Source organism: Rosa chinensis, unplaced genomic scaffold (assembly GCF_002994745.2).
Source record: "Rosa chinensis cultivar Old Blush unplaced genomic scaffold, RchiOBHm-V2 RchiOBHmChr0c15, whole genome shotgun sequence".
NCBI classification, from domain to species: domain Eukaryota; kingdom Viridiplantae; phylum Streptophyta; class Magnoliopsida; order Rosales; family Rosaceae; genus Rosa; species Rosa chinensis.
In genome coordinates this window covers 1,269-20,146 of record NW_020126828.1, presented here as the reverse complement: position 1 = coordinate 20,146, position 18,878 = coordinate 1,269, and the positions used below count along the sequence as shown (strand labels likewise).

At 39.0% G+C, this 18,878-nt stretch overlaps 1 pseudogene; it reads right to left on the bottom strand.

The window, feature by feature from the left end:
• LOC112181243 overlaps positions 1-11,547 on the bottom strand; it is a 59,411-nt pseudogene extending 47,864 nt beyond the window's left edge.
• Between the last annotated feature and the right edge of the window lie 7,331 nt (positions 11,548-18,878).

Genomic DNA, 18,878 nt, shown 5'->3' with positions numbered 1-18,878 from the left:
TCACTAACGTTTAAGACTTGAGACAACAGAGTAGACATTTTGTTGACCTTGTCTTCAAGAACAGAGTTAGTGGACACCTCGTGTACCCTCCGTTGAGAGGAAAGCACCCCCTCATATTGCTGATAGTTTAGTGCACGATTAGTAAGTAGCTCTTTGGCATTAGCAGGTGTCCTATCCATAAAGGACCCTCCAGCAGCAGCATCTAACAAACCACGCTCATTAGCGGTGAGTCCCTCATAAAAATAGGTAAGGAGGGACCCCTCACTCATCCCATGGTTAGGGCATGATGCTACAAGGCTCTTAAACCTGTCCCAGTAATTGCAGAAATTCTCCTCATGTCCTTGCGTGATTCCACTAATCTGCTTCCTCAAAACAGTGACTTTTGAGGCAGGAAAGTACTTTGTAAGGAACTCGCTTTTCATCCTATCCCAAGTGTTGATAGTCCCAGCAGGCAGCTCAAATAGCCAAGTCTTGGCCTTGTCCTCCAAAGTAAAGGGGAATGCCTTCATCTTCAAGATATTGATATCAGCTCCTTTAGGACACATACTCCCACAGACAAACTCGAACTCCTTGAGATGCTTGTTGGTGTCTTCACTATTCATCCCATGAAACTTGGGTAGGTGATGCAAAAACCCACTCTTTAACTCAAAATCATCATTAAGCCCCTCTCTTGGTTGTGGATAGACAATGCATAAGGGTGCAGCACCTCCACCCGTAGGATTAGACAGTTGCCTAATAGTCTCAGTCATTGGTGCTTGTACTTGCTCAGCAGGGGCGTGCTCTTCCTCTTCTGCGTCTGCAACGTCCTCCACAGTGACCTCCTCTTCTTCCTCTTCAAAGACTTGTTCTTCTCCTTCTTCAGAATGGTCAGGTTTGTTGATCTCCTCGGTTGATCTAGTTGAGGAGTTACCTGAATAGCTAGAGTCCTGAGAGTCCCTCCTTTCTAGAGGAGGGATGTCTGAAAAAGAGAGGTTCGCCCTTTGCTTAGCACGTTCCAATTTTTCGAAGAGCTCCTTAGTCTTATTTGAAATAGTGGACATTCATGGACCTTTAAGACCAAATCAAGTGTTAGTAACATATACAAGGTTCGGAATATAAACATTATGCTTTTCCTTAAGGTCCACATGCCACATTTAGGGTTAAAGGAAAGGCACAACCTAAACTTTCTAAGTTACTTTTATATTTACATACTTAGGTACGGGAACAGAGGACCTCATTGTGCAATGGGACTATAGAACAGCTACCCTTGACAAGGTCATGTTTGATCCAATATACCTTAAGTATGTCACACAACTGATGCACCTAAAAGCAAGCGCATAATTTAACCCTGAAAATATCGTTAGTAGTACGTAATAAATAGGGATCGTTCTATTCCGGGGATTGAGGGTACACCTGTCATTGTCAAACAATTAAACAATTAAAATTAAAACAAAGTATAATATTCACAAAGATATTCACAACTATAAACATTGTACACGAAAAGGGGGGATTTTGTTTTTGGTTTTTTCGAAAATAAAACTAAGTTAACAAAACAATTAAAATGCAAAAACATAAATACGAATGGAATGAGAGAACAAAGATCAAAATCGAAACATATGATTAAAATTGACTCAAAACCTAATATTGTTCATCTAAGTCATGAGAAAGGAGTTGATCATGTGAAACATTCGAAAGCAAATGAATTCCCATTTTTTACTTTTCAATGCTAATTAACCTAAGCGAAAGCACCTAGATCAATCCTATCAAACATGCAATCAAACCCTAGAAAGCTAGTCAATCATGTCATGTTTAACGCATTACACATAGAGAAAGGCTATCAACTCAAGTGTACAACTTAGTATGGAAAAGTCCACCTAATTGCAATCCTCGTTAATTAAATTCGATCTTTGTACAAAACCTTTACTACTTTGATTCAAGTTTACACAAAACGAAAAGTCGATTTCATGTTCTTAAACCTAGCACCAATTATATCGAAACCCTAAGTGTTTGCAACCACATAAGATTAAAATACAAAAGTTATCTATAACGCAAATTTAATTAAACAAACCCACATAAGCAACTCTCGAATCACAATAATATGAATCTGAAAATTCTCAATTAACCATAAAAATTCCAGAAATTAATATTTGTTCAAACACATATGTCAACTAGTTCATAACCAACGAAATTCAAAGCAAAGGTTACAAAGGAGAATCGGATTACACCGTGAGATGGGGATGGTGATGAACGATTGATGTGGTGGTCTCTTGAATCTCGAAAGCAAGCTTCAAGGTTGGAGATGGATGATGGATGCTCACGGCTATGCTTCTTCTCCCTTGGCCTTGCTTGAACTCGTGGAGATGACTAGAGGATGGAGAAACTCACGGCTATGCTAAGAAGATTTTCTGATTTTTTTCTAAAGTGTAAATTGTATGGGGAAGAGGAACCTTTGACGTTGAGAAAGGGGGAGTTTTATATAGGAGCATGGCTAGGGTTCACAAAGCAATCAGAATTTTCCACATAGCTTCAACCAATGATAATTTGCCAAGTAAGCTTGTGATGTGGTCCAACCAATCATAGAATGTCAAGTAAGCCTTGTGATGTGTTCCAACCAATCAAAATTCTCTAAAATAACTCCCTAATATTTAATTGCCGAATTTCCTTGAAATTATTCTGATTTTCTTCATGAATTTCGGCCAACATTCCTTTAGGGAATTTAGGGATGAATCTGGACGCCTTTTGAGCTTTTCCTTGGTGCACACATATTTTCCTTCCATAAATATCTCCCTTGAATCTCTCTTGGCGTCATCTCCTTGATTATTTCTGATTTTCATGTTGGCAATCACACCAAATTATTCCTCCAACAATATTTCTTTCCATAAAAGTCTCCCAAGAAAATCTCTCCTTGAAATCCTCAATCAATCATCTTTAATTCCCACATTGTCACCTTGTTTTTCCTTGTCATCTTCATGAAGCTTCTCGTTCCATTTATGAACTCAATTCAGCTTATTTATTCCAAAGACCTGAAAATAGAAGATTTCTAAAATAAGAAATGGAAACTTTCCTAAACTAAAATGGAAACTTTCTAAAAATGGAAAATAGAAACTATAAAACGGAAACTTTCTACAATTAGGAACTTTCCCAATCAAAGAATGGAAACTTCCCTAAACAGAGTTTTATTAAGGAAATAACGCAGAAAATATAGGGAAATAACAGTTAAAACGTCGCATTAAAATGCTCCTATCAAATTCCCCCACACTTAGCTTTTGCTAGTCCCTTAGCAAAATCACACAAAGACTCAACTAAGACTCAACGAAAATTTAAAGACTCTACACAAACAATGACTCTATTGCCCTTCAACTTTTTGTCTCAGCAATCTCTTACTTTCATAACACCAAGATTAGCACTCAACCAAGAATCAATGTTTAAGCATTCGAGAGTTAATTGAAACACATAATCTTCACTTACACAAGTAGGACTTGGTTGTAACAATGGTGATGGGTTATGTTAAGCACGTTTCAGACAAGTATGATTCATATCCTCACAAGGTATATCCACTCTTTCTTCTCTCAGATCTAGGCAATGCTTAAAAGCTTATAATCATTCAATTATATGTGAGAGAAAATATTTTGAGGCAATCAAATAACTCACATATATAAGAAACGAAAAGCACTTTGTGAATAAAATTTTTTTTCAAAAGATCTCATGAAAGATATCAACTACTTGCACGGATGGACCCAAGCCATAGGTCCAACTCTTGTAACTCATCTCCATATCAAAGGCTGTCCCATCTTAAGGATCAAGAAGGACTTCTCAAAGGTTGTAATGGGGCTAAGGCTCAAGGTTTTAAGAAATGAAAGGTAAGGATTTTAACAAAGTGTCCTAAAAACCTAGCAGAGCTCATGTAACTGTAGAGACTTCTAGAAATCCACCAAGATATATCAAAATGTCCCATCCCATAGAGGTAATGTAAAGAGGCCAAATGTCTTCATTTTGGGCCCTAACTTCACTTTAAACTTCCTTTGAACTCTAGTGAATTGGACAAAGGCCAAATTTTTCTGTAGTGGGCCTTCAATTCAAAACAAACTCCAAACTCACTAAGTATGGGGGACTAAAATCCATAGATATATTTTTCTTTTTCTTTTCTAGCCGTACACTTTTTTTTTCATTTCTTTTTTTCACGGCTTTCACATATTTTTCTCTGTATGGACAAGTCTACCCCCACACTTGAACTTTCACCTCTTCTCAATCTTCATTCTCAATGCCAAATCCTTAAGTAATGTCCCAAAAGATAGCTCCACTAAGTTTTTAGAACAAAGGGTAGGAGTGTAGCTATACTAAGGTTCAGGGTTAAGGATTTTAAGGGTGATGAAAGAAAAGGCTTAACGTAGGCTCAAAGGGGTTAAACTAGGGGAGTCCCACGACGGGCACAAAAGGGGACACAGGCTTATTTGGCAATGGTGGTAATTCCTAGGGTGCCTCTATCCTTTCCAGAATCAGGGACATGTATTGATAAAAGTCTCAACAAGCACAAGAGCGAATTCTAGCATTCTCTAGTCCATCAAACTTAATCTATGGCAAGCAGTCAATCAAATGAAAGAATAATGAGATCATCAAAATATCGCCAAGAAATTAAGAATATATTCTTTTTAATTATCACTCCAAGAAAAAGGGACATGGGCTCAATATCTCACATGGGCTTTTATGAATCAAAACTTATCTTAACATGCTCATATTCTGTACCAAGGTTACGAAATCCATATCCACTACTCATGCACACATTTTTCATATATCTCAATTAACCAAAGAATACCATGTTAAAATCATCTCAATATTGTGATCCTCTTTTAGCCATAATTTCAGAGATATAGAATCATCCTAGACAGTTGAAAGACATCCTATGACTCAAAAACAAAAACAAAAACAAAAGACTCAATAAATGCAATTTTTTTTTTTTTTTTTGACATTTTTCGATTTTTTTGTATTTTTGAATATATATGACTCAAGACAAAAATATAAATCCCTTCCCCCACACTTAAATATAGCATTGTCCTCAATGTAATCAATTATAAGCATGCAATGAAACAATTAAGCATAGATAGAAGGCATTTACGAAAACAAATCCAAAAATAAAAACAAAGAAGAAAAATTTAAAAAAATAAAAAATAAAAAGAAATAGGGAAAGAGAAAGCAAATCTGTGTTATTGACTCCTTCACAGCTGCTTCTGAATTGGGTTGCCTCCCAAGCAGCGCTTGAGTTTAACGTCTTTCAGCCAGACGGTACCTCCATTAAAAAAAAGTTAGTGACTATAATTAACAAAGAAATACAAAATATACAAATAAGTAACTAAGGAATACAAACTACAAGTATAATTAGCAAGTATATTGTACATAACACACAAGTTAAGAACACAAGTGAGTAAAAAAAAAAACACGAAAAATATTTACACAAGTGTTTTTTTTTTTTTTTTTTTTTTGTACCTTAGTGTATCACAACATTTTCTTTTGTTATAAATATTGTTGATATCGACTCTAATTCCAAGCGGTAAATCAAGTGGACGTGCGGCCCAAGTATAGTCGCTTAGACACAAACTCCCTTTCAAATCCTTTGGGCAACCTTACTGAAATGGCCAGGTAGTGGAGGACGAACACGAGAGGAAAATCCATTTTGGCATGAGCTGCTCCCACATAGTGGTTTAGGCCCATTTGCAAGCACTTCTGGATTCAAAAACCCGTCATGAACGTTGTCCCCTTCCTAGACACCATTCCACATAGGCTATACTTACTAAGATGAAAAAGTTCATAAGTGTGAAGACAGTTCAACAAGTGTTAATAAAGGCCGCCCTCAACCTTAAGGGACCTGAACTAGGTACCAATAAGGGGTTTAGGCCAATATTAACAAAAGAGACTTCACCTATTCCTCTCAATTTACAACTTACAAATAAAATTCGTGTTCAACAATATAAAAAACAACCTAAGTAATTAATTAACAAATTAACTAACAATTAAGAGAATTATAAATAATTAACAAGAGATTTTTTTTTTTTTTCGATCACAAAATAAACAAAACAATTATTCACATATTTAACAAGTGATTTTTCAATCCCCGGCAACGGCGCCAAAAATTGATACACAACATTGTACACGAAAATGTCATTAGTAGTACGTAATAAATAGGGATCATTCTATTCCGGGGATTGAGGGTACACCTGTCATTGTCAAACAATTAAACAATTAAAATTAAAACAAAGTATAATATTCACAAAGATATTCACAACTATAAACATTGTACACGAAAAGGGGCGATTTTGTTTTTGGTTTTTTCGAAAATAAAACTAAGTTAACAAAACAATTAAAATGCAAAAACATAAATACGAATGGAATGAGAGAACAAAGATCAAAATCGAAACATATGATTAAAATTGACTCAAAACCTAATATTGTTCATCTAAGTCATGAGAAAGGAGTTGATCATGTGAAACATTCGAAAGCAAATGAATTCCCATTTTTTACTTTTCAATGCTAATTAACCTAAGCGAAAGCACCTAGATCAATCCTATCAAACATGCAATCAAACCCTAGAAAGCTAGTCAATCATGTCATGTTTAACGCATTACACATAGAGAAAGGCTATCAACTCAAGTGTACAACTTAGTATGGAAAAGTCCACCTAATTGCAATCCTCGTTAATTAAATTCGATCTTTGTACAAAACCTTTACTACTTTGATTCAAGTTTACACAAAACGAAAAGTCGATTTCATGTTCTTAAACCTAGCACCAATTATATCGAAACCCTAAGTGTTTGCAACCACATAAGATTAAAATACAAAAGTTATCTATAACGCAAATTTAATTAAACAAACCCACATAAGCAACCCTCGAATCACAATAATATGAATCTGAAAATTCTCAATTAACCATAAAAATTCCAGAAATTAATATTTGTTCAAACACATATGTCAACTAGTTCATAACCAACGAAATTCAAAGCAAAGGTTACAAAGGAGAATCGGATTACACCGTGAGATGGGGATGGTGATGAACGATTGATGTGGTGGTCTCTTGAATCTCGAAAGCAAGCTTCTGATGCGGCTGAAATAGCCTCACAATTTAACCCTGCAAAATGTAGTTGTTAGTATAGGATAAGCAGGGATCGTTCAGTCCGGGGATTGTAGGGTACACCTACACAAAAAGGTCAATTAACAAATAAAAGAATAAAATGGGGGTTTTGGAATTTGGTTCCTAATCTACTTAAAATAAAAACAAAACAAATAAAACTATATACAATGATCGACTTCCCTAACCTAGACCAATACCACTCGAAAATTACTAAGTGTAAAAACAGAAAATCCATTTCAACATGCTACAAAAATGTGCCCACCTTAAATGCCTAGATAAGAGCCAAAATGAAAAGCCTCAGCGGATCAATCCATTTATCTGATTCGTTCTAATGTAGGTTTGGATCGGAAAAGTCCTTACCAAGCCTAATACTACTAAATTTCGAAAACACTCAGCGTAATTCTCTTAACTAGTAGTATCATCTAACCCTCGAATCAACTCACACGTGCAAATTAACCATTACACATAGAATTTAACACGTAATTTCCAGAATCGTTTAACCATTGAACATAGTTTTTACCACTTTTTAGAACTAATTGCTACTTGTTTAACTCAGCGCCTTAACAAATAACAATTACTCTTGGCAAATTAAGAAAACACACAAGAACTCTCACCGTTATTCTAGCATGCAAACTTATGAACTTAACTCTGAAAATTACCTAAACACATAAAAGGGCACAAGATTATAACATGCATCATAAAAGAATTCTCGAATTTAACTCAATAATAAACTGAAAATCTCAAAAATATTAATAAAAATATTCTGAAAATCTCATGTCTCCAATTACACAACTTGCAAATTGAAACACACAAAACCGAAACAAAAAATATAAGTAGAGTCATAGTTACACTTTGAAGCTTTCCTCAGCGGCTTAGCAACAAGGTGATGAACTCGTCTCTGCTATGGTGGTGGAGCGTCCTTGACTCAGCGCCTTAGAGCTTTGTAGATTGATGGATGGATGGTGTCACGGTCTTGTAGGAGATGAAGGTTTGAGGAGTGAATTGGGCAGTCTTGGAATGGTTTTTGGCCAGGAAGTGATAGGCAATGAATTATCTTGGTCAAGAAGTGATCTTGGCTGGGAAGTGATGCAAATTCAGTTCTGGACGTTGCCTATTTATAGGGGAGCATTGGTTGGCTTTCCCAACTGAAACGTCTTCTTTATGGCCTTAACTCCTCTCATAATGGGGCAATTCCTTTAATTTCCAAGCTGAAACATCTTTCTCTTATTTATTTTTCCAGCTGAAACATCTTTTTCTTTTATTCCTCAACTGAAAACGTCTTTTCTCCTTTATTCCCCAACTGAAAACGTCTTTCTCTTATTTATTTTCCAGCTGAAACATCTTTTTCTTTTATTCCTCAACTGAAAACATCTTTTCTCCTTTATTTCCCTTCTTCATTGCTTGGTCAAATATCTTAATGCTTTATTTTATGACTCCATCATTGCTGTTTCCAAGAGTTCAACCAGGCAACGTTTCCTACAACAAGCAGGAGAATATCAGAATTTTCTAGAGAAAATAAAGGGAAATTAAAATGTAAAGACCGCAAAAATAGTTGACAGTTAGGAATCCTGATCCAGCTAGGATTTTTCATGAATTTTACTTTTTCCGCCTATTTCACTCCAAACACTCAACAAGACTTTCAAAATGACTTAATGACTCAAAACACTAAACTAAGGGAGAAATAAGGCTAAAATGAGGCACATAATTAATAATATCGTCACACTTTTTTGCTCCTATCAACTACCCCACACTTAGCTTTTGCTAGTCCCTTAGCAAAACAAAAATACAAAACAAAACAACGACTCAACAAAAAAAAACAAGTAAATGACTCTACTTCCCCTAACTGTTGTCGCAGAGACTCCAAACTCATGGCTTTCACGTTAAACACTTAATCAAAATTGCATAGATAATTCCATGGTTAATAAACCTGTGACATTCATATGACTAAGCAAGATATGGAGAACTTAAGTTATACAGTGAATGATAGCATGTTTCGAACAAGTCCAATCCAAACTCACAGGGCATACTCTCGATTTTTCTCTCAGAAATGGCTATGCTTAAAAGCTTCACTCTCAAGTATATGCAAGAGAATAAATTGTAAGGCAACAAACAGCTTGCATATTTCATCAATAAATGCATTTTGGTGAAGAATTATTAAAGACCTCATGAAATGACTAAGTGCACAAATGGACCTAAACCATAAGCTCGACTGCGTACCTGACTCCACTAACCAAAGACAGCCCATCTCAAGGATCAAGTCAGCACTTAAAACAGGTTGTAATGGGGCTAAGCTAGGGTTTTCGAAATGAAGATTAAGGATACAAAAATCCTAAGAACCTAGCAGAGCATATAAGGACCACCTTATATCACCATTTTTGTGGGCCAATTATCATTGTTTTGGGCCCAACCTTCACTCTAACCAACATGGGAATGGACAAAGGCATAATTTTCAACTTTGAGCCTTCTACAAATTTGAAAGTCCAAAACCACACTTCAACAATTTCCCAAGAGTTTTCTTTTCAATTTTTCTTCTATTTTGCCGCTTTTCTTTCTTTCTTTTTCATTTTCATTTTCTTTCATTTTTTTTTTTTACGGCAAATTTTTTTTTTTTCTCTTCTTTTTTTCTTGGATTTTCCCCACCCCACACTTGTCTTTCATCGTCACCCCTACATACTATGTCATGCTCTACTAAGTCCCTAAGACAAGGGTAGAGATATCCTGTACTAAGCTCATGGTAGGGTAGTGAGGGTGATGAAACAAAGGTTTTCAACGTAGGCTCAAAGGGGTTCATTCTAAGGAGTCCCACGACGGGCACAGTTGGGGACACATGCTTGTTTGGCTATGGTGGTTACCCTAATGCCTTCTATCCTATCCAGGATCAGTGCATATTATGGCATACAAGTTTTGACAGTCACAACAGCCGAGTTCTAGTACTCTGTAGTCCATTAAAATCTATGGCACATGATCATTGGATTTTCAAAGAATGATGAGGTTTTGCAAATACAGCCACGAAATTCTAGAATTATCAGTTAAGCACTCAAAAAGAAAGTATTTTAGCTCAATAACTCACTTTGGGTCAAATGAATCAGACTTAATCCTAGCATGCTTAATGAACCAAGTTACAATCCTATCTCAAATCTTCATACAAGCATCACAATGTCGATTAACCACAGAATTCAATTAAGTCATATTTCGATTGTGAAAACCTTCAGCCATGAATTCAGAGACATGTTCATCCTAGACGTTAGGGGCATCCTAAGACTCAAACACTCAAAAAGACTATAAAACTAACTTTTTTGTTTTTTTTTTTTTTTTTTAAACCGAAAAAAAAAATTCTGAAATAAAGGTGTAAACCCACCCCACACTTAGAATCTACATTGTCCTCAATGTAGGCAAAAAATATGGTATATAGACCCTAAATATGGGGGGCTACGAAAATAAGAGAAGGGTAAAATAAACAAACAAATAAAGACACAAGTACAATTCAACCGAAGCAAGTGAAGGGATAGAAATTTCAAACTCTCGTTGATGGCTCCTCCACAGCTTCGATTGAAATGGGTTGCCTCCCATGTAGCGCTTAATATTTATAGTCCTTCAGCCTGGACTCTTCTCCTTGTTCACACGTCATGGGGTGCCTCCTAGAGGGGTATCTCTTCCAATGTGTGCCCCACCAAGGACTCATAGTAGGGCTTGAGACGATGCCCATTTACCTTGAACTCCTTCCCCGTCTTCTCACTCTTGATCTCTACAGCACCATGAGTAAACACATTTGTAACTATAAATGGACCAACCCAACGAGAACGAAGTTTACCCGGGAATAGCTTAAGTCTGGAATGGAATAACAGAACTTTCTGGCCCACTTGGAAGCTTTTTCCGCGAATCATTTTGTCATGGTAGGCCTTTGTCTTCTCCTTGTAGATCCATGAAGCATCGTAGGCCTCATTCCTTATCTCCTCAAGCTCATTTAGCTGTAGCTTCCTATGTAGGCCCGCTTCATCATAATCCATGTTGAACTTCTGGACAGCCCACCAAGCCTTGTGCTCTAGCTCCACTGGAAGGTGGCATGCCTTTCCGTAGGCCAACCTAAAGGGAGACATCCCAATAGGCGTCTTGTAGGCCGTTCTGTAGGCCCACAACGCATCATCCAATCTCTGGCTCCAATCCTTCCTTGTCGGGCCCACTGTCTTCTCAAGTATCCTCTTGATCTCCCTGTTGGATACCTCTGCTTGGCCACTGGTCTGAGGGTGGTAGGGCGTGGACACCTTATGGGTTACCCCATACTTCTTCAGCAAAGCCTCGATTGTACGGTTACAAAAGTGAGAACCTCCATCACTGATTAGCACACGTGGCACTCCAAACCTGGAAAATATGTTAGTTTTCAAGAAACCTGCAACCACTTTTGAATCGTTAGTCCTGGTGGCTTTTGCTTCCACCCACTTTGATACATAGTCCACAGCCAATAGTATATATAAACAACCATTAGACGAGGGAAATGGGCCCATAAAGTCAATGCCCCAAACATCAAAAATTTCTACATTTATTATTGGGCTCATGGGCATTTGATCTTTTGGGCCAAGATTACCAGTCCGTTGGCACCTATCACAAGAAATACAAAACAAGTTTGCATCCTTGAAGATAGTGGGCCAATAAAATCCACAATCTAAGACCTTCAAGGCTGTTCTACGAGGCCCAAAGTGGCCTCCACAAGCCTCACTATGGCAAAATGATAGAATTGACCTATGCTCAGACTCTGGGACACATCTCCTAATGACTTGGTCACTACAATGTTTCCATAAATAGGGCTCATCCCAAATAAAGTGCCTAGCCATTTTCTTCAATTTATCCTTACTAGCTTTGGAAAGTGTGTCAGGAAATGTCCTAGTGACTAAATAGTTAACTATATCCGCATACCAGGGCACACTAACCTCTATCCCAAAGAGCTGCTCATCTGGGAAAGTTTCCTGTAGGGGCTGGACGTCCTCCTCGTGTACTATCCTGCTCAAATGGTCCGCCACCACATTCTCGCTGCCCTTCTTGTCCTTGATCTCTAAGTCAAATTCCTGAAGCAACAGGATCCATCGAATTAATCTGGGCTTGGCCTCCTTCTTGATCATCAGAAATCTCAAGGCTGCATGGTCAGAGTAAACAATTACTTTAGAGTGCAATAAATAAGAACGAAACTTATCTAAAGCAAAGACTACAGCCAAGAGTTCTTTTTCAGTGGTGGAGTAGTTGAGCTGGGCGTCGTTGAGGGTCCGAGAAGCATAGTAAATAGCATAGGGCTTTTTATCCTTCCTCTGGCCCAACACAGCTCCAACAGCATAGTCTGATGCATCACACATAAGCTCGAAGGGTAGACTCCAATCCGGAGGGCATATGATGGGGCCGTGGTCAACAACTCCTTGAGCTTTTCAAACGCCTTCTTGCAATCCTCATTGAACACAAAGGGTACGTCCTTTTGCAATAGGGCACACATAGGTCTCGCCACCTTGGAGAAGTCTTTGATGAACCGCCTATAAAATCCTGCATGGCCAAGAAAAGAGCGTACCTCCCTCACAGTTGTGGGGGAGGGTAAGTGACGTACAAGATCAACCTTAGCCTTATCTACCTCAATGCCCCTATTAGATATTATGTGTCCTAACACTATTCCTTGTGTCACCATGAAGTGACACTTCTCCCAATTCAGCACAAGGTTAGTTTCTACACACCTCTCAAGTATCAATCCTAGATTCTCTAAACAAGTATCAAAATCTTTACCAAAGACACTAAAGTCGTCCATAAAGACTTCAATAATATTTTCAATGTATTCTGAGAAAATGGAAAGCATACATCTTTGGAAAGTACCTGGTGCGTTGCATAAGCCGAAGGGCATGCGCCTATAAGCAAAGGTCCCAAAGGGGCATGTGAAGGTCGTCTTCTCCTGATCCTCGTGGGCTATGCAGATCTGGTTGTACCCACTATATCCGTCCAAGAAGCAATAGTAGGAATGGCCCGCTAAGCGCTCCAACATCTGGTCAATAAAAGGCAAGGGCATATGATCCTTCCTTGTTGTGGCATTCAGCTTCCGGTAGTCGATACATACCCTGTGACCAGTGACTAATCTCTGGGGCACTAGCTCATTCTCCTCGTTCTTCACCACTGTCACCCCAGACTTCTTGGGCACCACTTGCACAGGAGAGACCCACTTACTATCAGAAATGGGGTAGATCACCCCACAATCTAGCAACTTGATCACCTCGTCTTGAACCACCTTCATCATGGGCGGATGTAGACGTCTTTGGGCTTCTCTTGTGGGCTTGGCGCCATCTTCTAATAGGATCCGGTGGACACACGTGGTTGGGCTGATCCCCTTGATATCTGCCAGAGTCCACCCAATGGCAGTCTTGTGCTTCTTCAACACGTCCACCAACTTTCTTTCTTGCTCTACCTCCAGCGTTGATGATATGATCACTGGGAGGGTCTCATTTTCTCCTAGGTACGCGTATTTCAAATGCTCAGGGAGTACCTTCAATTCCAACTTGGGTGCCTGAACAATAGAGGGTAGCATTTTATTAGTAGAAACCGGAATTGACAAATAGGAAATTGACCTCTTTATAGGTTGAGCCTCCAGTGAGGCCACAGTCTTGATCACTCTAGGCTCCTCAACATCCCACTCAACCTTGGGGATAGGTTCCCCATTTTCATCATATCCGACCCCCTCCTCTAGGGTCAGAGCCAATTCATCCTCAACCATTGCTTCAGAGAAAACCTGCGCGAGTGAATCAACTACATCAATAGCAAAGCAAGGTTTCAAATCAGAAACAGGGTACCTCATGGCTTCAAGAATGTTGAAGCGTATAACATCACCATCAAACTCCATGGTGAGAGTCCCTTTGTACACGTCGATTTTAGTTCTTGCAGTCCTCATAAAGGGACGCCCTAAAAGTAATGGAGTGGTATTTAGGGGCGATTCCTCCATGTCCAATACGTAGAAATCCGCAGGGAATATCAGATGGTTTACCTGCACAAGAACATCCTCAACATACCCTTGAGGGTATTTGTTAGACCTATCAGCAAGTTGAATGACAACATTATCCCTCTTAAGAGGGCCTAGACCTAAGGACACATACAAATTATAAGGCATAACATTTATGGATGCCCCTAAGTCTAACATCACATTTTCAAACCTGGTGTCACCAATGATACAGGGAACAGAAAAACTCCCTGGGTCCTTCAACTTTGGGGGTAGCTTCCTCTGGATAACGGCTGATACTGTTTCGCTCATTTTCACCACCTCCTTCTCTCTTGTCTGCCTCCTTGTGGTGCATAGCTCCTTCAAGAACTTGGCGTATTTAGGCACCTGTTTGATGCACTCAATCAAGGGCATGTTCACTTGAACCTTCTTGAAGATTTCCAAGATCTCTTGATCAGATTTATCTTTCTTCGTCTTGGCAAACCTGCTTGGGAAAGGTATAGAAACAACTGGGTTAGTCTTAACTAAACCACTAGAGTTAGGAATTGTACCTTTGGGTGCCTCAGCTTGGGGCAAGTCAACTTCCACCCTTGTTGTAGCTGGGTCCTTCTCAACATCCTTCTTAGACACCTCCACAACGTCTTCTTCTTCATTATGGGCCGCTTGGGCCTTCTTGTGGGCTTTGGGAGGGTCAACTAGTACGCGCCCACTCCTAGTGATGATGGCTTGGGCGTGCTCATTCCTTGGGTTAGGCACTGTGTTGCTTGGAAGTTTCCCTGTTTCAGCAATCCGGCCCATGAAATCCACCACTTGGCCCATTTGATTCTTGAGCTCTGCAATATCCTTTGAATGGGTTGCCTGTCCTACAACCAAAGCTTGAGTAGCCGTGTTAAGTTGTTGTTGCCCCGTAGCAAGGGACTTCAACAGTTCATCATAATTAGGGGCATTCAAAGTATTAGAAACAGGAGGTGGAGGGACAGAATTGGGAATACCAAAAGCTTGAGGTACCTGAGGCCTCAAAAACAAACCTGGTGGGCGCTGAGAATTCTGACCTGGGCCTTGAGGTGGTCGCAAGGTGTTATCATTGTTGGCCCAACGAAAGTTGGGGTGGTCTCTGAGCCCCGGATTGTAAGTATTTGAGTAAGGGTTGTACCTCGGCCTCCTTGACCTCCTTGATACCCTAGGGCGTTAACAGATTCCCATTCTTCTGGAGAGGCAAGTTGGGGACATTTATCTGTGGGGTGCCCTTGAGTCGAGCACATCCCACACACTTGAGCCATTGCTCCTCCTCCATTAACGTTTAAGACTTGAGACAGCAAAGTAGACATCTTGTTGACCTTGTCTTCAAGAGCAGAGTTAGTGGACACCTCATGTACCCTCCGTTGAGAGGCAAGTACCCCTCATATTGTTGATAGTTTAACGCACGATTAGTAAGTAGCACCTTGGCATCAGCAGGTGTCTTATCCATAAAGGATCCTCCAGCAGCAGCATCTAACAGACCACGCTCATTAGCGGTGAGTCCTTCATAAAAATAGGTAAGGAGGGACCCCTCACTCATCCCATGGTTAGGGCATGATGCTACAAGGCTCTTAAATCTATCCCAATAATTGCAGAAATTCTCCTCATGTCCTTGCGTGATTCCACTAATCTGCTTCCTCAAAACAGTGACCTTTGAGGCAGGAAAGTACTTCGTAAGGAACTCGCCCTTCATCCTATCCCAAGTGTTGATAGTCCCAGCAGGCAGCTCAAATAGCCAAGTCTTGGCCTTGTCCTCCAAAGTAAAGGGAATGCCTTCATCTTCAAGATATTGATATCAGCTCCTTTAGGGCACATACTCCCACAGACAAACTCGAACTCCTTGAGATGCTTGTTGGTGTCTTCACTACTCATCCCATGAAACTTGGGTAGGTGATGCAGAAACCCACTCTTTAACTCAAAATCATCATTAAGCCCCTCTCCTGGTTCTGGATAGGCAATGCATAAGGGCGCAGCACCCCACCTGTAGGATTAGACAGTTGCCTAATAGTCTCAGCCATTGGTGCCTGTACTTGCTCAACACGGGTGTGCTCTTCTGTATCTGCAACGTCCTCTTCAGTGACCTCCTCTTCTTCCTCTTCAAAGACTTGTTCTTCTCCTTCTTCAGAATGGTCAGGTTTGTTGATCTCCTCGGTTGATCTAGTTGAGGAGTTATAACCTGAATAGCTAGAGTCTTGAGAATCCCTCCTTTCTAGAGGAGGGCGGTCTGAAAAAGTGAGTTCTGCCCTTTGCCTAGCACGTTCCAATTTTTCAAAGAGCTCCTTAGTCTTATCAGAGACAGTGGACATTCATGGACCTTTAAGACCAAATCAAGTGTTAGTAACATATACAAGGTTCGAAATACAAACATTATGTCTTTCCTACTTTCTAAGTTACTTTTACATTTACATACTTAGGTACTGGAACAGAGGACCTCGTTTGTGCAATGGGACTATAGAACAGCTACCCTCGACAAAGTCATGTTTAATCCATATACCTTAAGCAGGTCACACATCATTTTTTTTTTATTTTTTTTTATTATAAACATAGTTAATATCTCAATTGATTCCAAGTTGTAAGTCGAGCCCAATAGAAACCACTACTATTGGTGAGATACGATATAGAGATAGTCGCCCAGACATAAGTCTCTTTCCTTTGTTTCAGAAGGCAGAATGGCCAGATTAAGAGGTAAGTGAGAGGGAGGACTCATTTTAGTGATACTACGGAGGCTACTCCCTCATTGAGGTTTAGGCCCTATCGGCTACTCCCACATAGTGGTTTACGCTCATTCTATAGTATCTCTGAGATCCAATTGAACCATCACCCAGGGTCTCAACCTAAGACACCATCCGTATGCGCCCCTTACTCAGCTGGGAAATTAACTATGTGTTAGACCGTTCTCCAAGTGCTAATAAAGGCCGCCCTCAACCTCAAGAGACCTGAGTAAGGTACTAATGAAGGGTTTAGGCCAATATTAACAAAAGGGCCCTTGTCTACTCATACGATTTTACACACTTACAACAATTAAGTATTTAGCTGAATTCATATCCACATACAATTTTACAACAATTAAGTAAATTAATCTAAATGAAACACATACAATTACAATATGCTTAAAAAAACAACTTCTACAAATTGTACAACAATGATAAAAGACATGCTTAATTTTGTAACACTCATAAAACTTAAACTAAATCACAATTAAAGCTTGGCCTAACCGAAATCGCAATTTGTCACCATTCCACAAGTGTAGTACAAAAATTAGCATGCATTCTATATACAACAAAATCGATGACACTTTAAGTGCAAGGGATTTTAACAATCCCCGGCAACGGCGCCAAAAATTGATGCGGCTGAAATAGCCTCACAATTTAACCCTGCAAAATGTAGTTGTCAGTATAGGATAAGCAGGGATCGTTCAGTCCGGGGATTGTAGGGTACACCTACACAAAAAGGTCAATTAACAAATAAAAGAATAAAATGGGGGTTTTGAATTTGGTTCCTAATCTACTTAAAATAAAAACAAAACAAATAAAACTATATACAATGATCGACTTCCCTAACCTAGCCAATACCACTTAAATGCCTAGATAAGAGCCAAATGAAAAGCCTCAGCGGATCAATCCATTATCTGATTCGTTCTAATGTAGGTTTGGATCGGAAAAGTCCTTACCAAGCCTAATACTACTAAATTTCGAAAACACTCAGCGTAATTCTCTTAACTAGTAGTATTATCTAACCCTCGAATCAACTCACACGTGCAAATTAACCATTACACATAGAATTTAACACGTAATTTCCAGAATCGTTTAACCATTGAACATAGTTTTTACCACTTTTTAGAACTAATTGCTACTTGTTTAACTCAGCGCCTTAACAAATAACAATTACTCTTGGCAAATTAAGAAAACACAAAAACTCTCACCGTTATTCTAGCATGCAAACTTATGAACCTAACTCTGAAAATTACCTAAACACATAAAAGGGCACAAGATTGTAACATGCATCATAAAAGAATTCTCGAAATTAACTCAATAATAAACTGAAAATCTCAAAAATATTAATAAAAATATTCTGAAAATTCATGTCTCCAATTACACAACTGCAAATTGAAACACACAAAACCGAAACAAAAATTATAAGTAGAGTCATAGTTACACTTTGAAGCTTTCCTCAGCGGCTTAGCAACAAGGTGATGAACTCGTCTCTGCTATGGTGGTGGAGCGTCCTTGACTCAGCGCCTTAGAGCTTTGTAGATTGATGGATGGATGGTGTCACGGTCTTGTAGGAGATGAAGGTTTGAGGAGTGAATTGGGCAGTCTTGGAATGTTTTTGGCTGGAAGTGATGGCAATGAATTATCTTGGAAGTGATCTTGGCTGGGAAGTGATGCAAATTCAGTTCTGGACGTTGCCTATTTATAGGGGAGCATTGGTTGGCTTTCCCAACTGAAACGTCTTCTTTATGGCCTTAACTCCTCTCATAATGGGGCAATTCCTTTAATTTCCAAGCTGAAACATCTTTCTCTTATTTATTTTCCAGCTGAAACATCTTTTTCTTTTATTCCTCAACTGAAAACGTCTTTTCTCCTTTATTCCCCAAAAAACGTCTTTCTCTTATTTATTTTCCAGCTGAAACATCTTTTTCTTTTATTCCTCAACTGAAAACATCTTTTCTCCTTTATTTCCCTTCTTCATTGCTTGGTCAAATATCTTAATGCTTTATTTTATGACTCCATCATTGCTGTTTCCAAGAGTTCAACCAGGCAACGTTTCCTACAACAAGCAGGAGAATATCAGAATTTTCTAGAGAAA